The following is a 746-nucleotide window of genomic DNA, read 5'->3' on the forward strand; positions in this document are numbered from 1 at the left end:
GAGAGGTCTTTGACATCACACTGCAGTTTTCCCTCTGTTCTTTGTTTTGGTTTTTTTCCTCTCTCTCTTTCACACACGAATGACTCTTCCTCTGGAGGACATTATGTTGGTTTTGTAAGTGTGTGGGGAAACAGAAAATCAAGAGCGAGGTGTGGTTGCTGTTCTTCATGATTTTATTCTTGATTAGATCTGGTCCAACTCCAATGCTGAACAGAGACTTACAGTGAATAGTATGACATACCGAATTTTAGATACAAAGCAAACTGGTACATAGAGGTCAGAACCTTAATAAATATTCCAGCATTATTCCTATGTAATCTCTGGTAACTTTTTTTTTTTTTTTAGTCTCAGCAATGCAGGAAAAACAGCATAGATTTCTTGTATTTTTTATCTTACTTGTTTTACCCTCCCCTGTTTCTGCTTCCCCCGCCAATAGTTCTGTGAGAAGCCTTCCATGTTTATTTTTAAAGATTTTTGCTGTTACGGATAGTGAGTCTCATTGCAGTTTCTGTGCGATCCCAGGAACAATCCTCAACGTTTCTATCTCAGTGGTTTTTGTCGAAGAATCGCTTTCTGTTCTTAAGTCAGAAATGTTTAATGTTCCTCTTTCAGTGCTCTAGTCTTCACCCAAACACTCCCCTTTGAAAGATGTACATTTTTGCACAGTAATGCTTTGTTGTTGAATTCTATGAAGTCTATTGACAAGAACAAAACGCCATCCAAAATGCTACTATTCTTGTTCAGCA

The 746-nt window shown here is 37.8% G+C and overlaps 1 protein-coding gene across 1 annotated transcript in view; it reads left to right on the plus strand.

The window, feature by feature from the left end:
• Positions 1-746, plus strand: part of KIF13B (kinesin family member 13B) — a gene marked incomplete at both ends in the record, with an annotated part of 110344 nt that overhangs the window by 57446 nt on the left and 52152 nt on the right. The window lies entirely within an intron of this gene.

The sequence above is a fragment of the Buceros rhinoceros genome, unplaced genomic scaffold (genome assembly GCF_000710305.1).
Source record: "Buceros rhinoceros silvestris isolate BGI_N320 unplaced genomic scaffold, ASM71030v1 scaffold7771, whole genome shotgun sequence".
Classification (NCBI taxonomy): Eukaryota; Metazoa; Chordata; class Aves; order Bucerotiformes; family Bucerotidae; genus Buceros; species Buceros rhinoceros.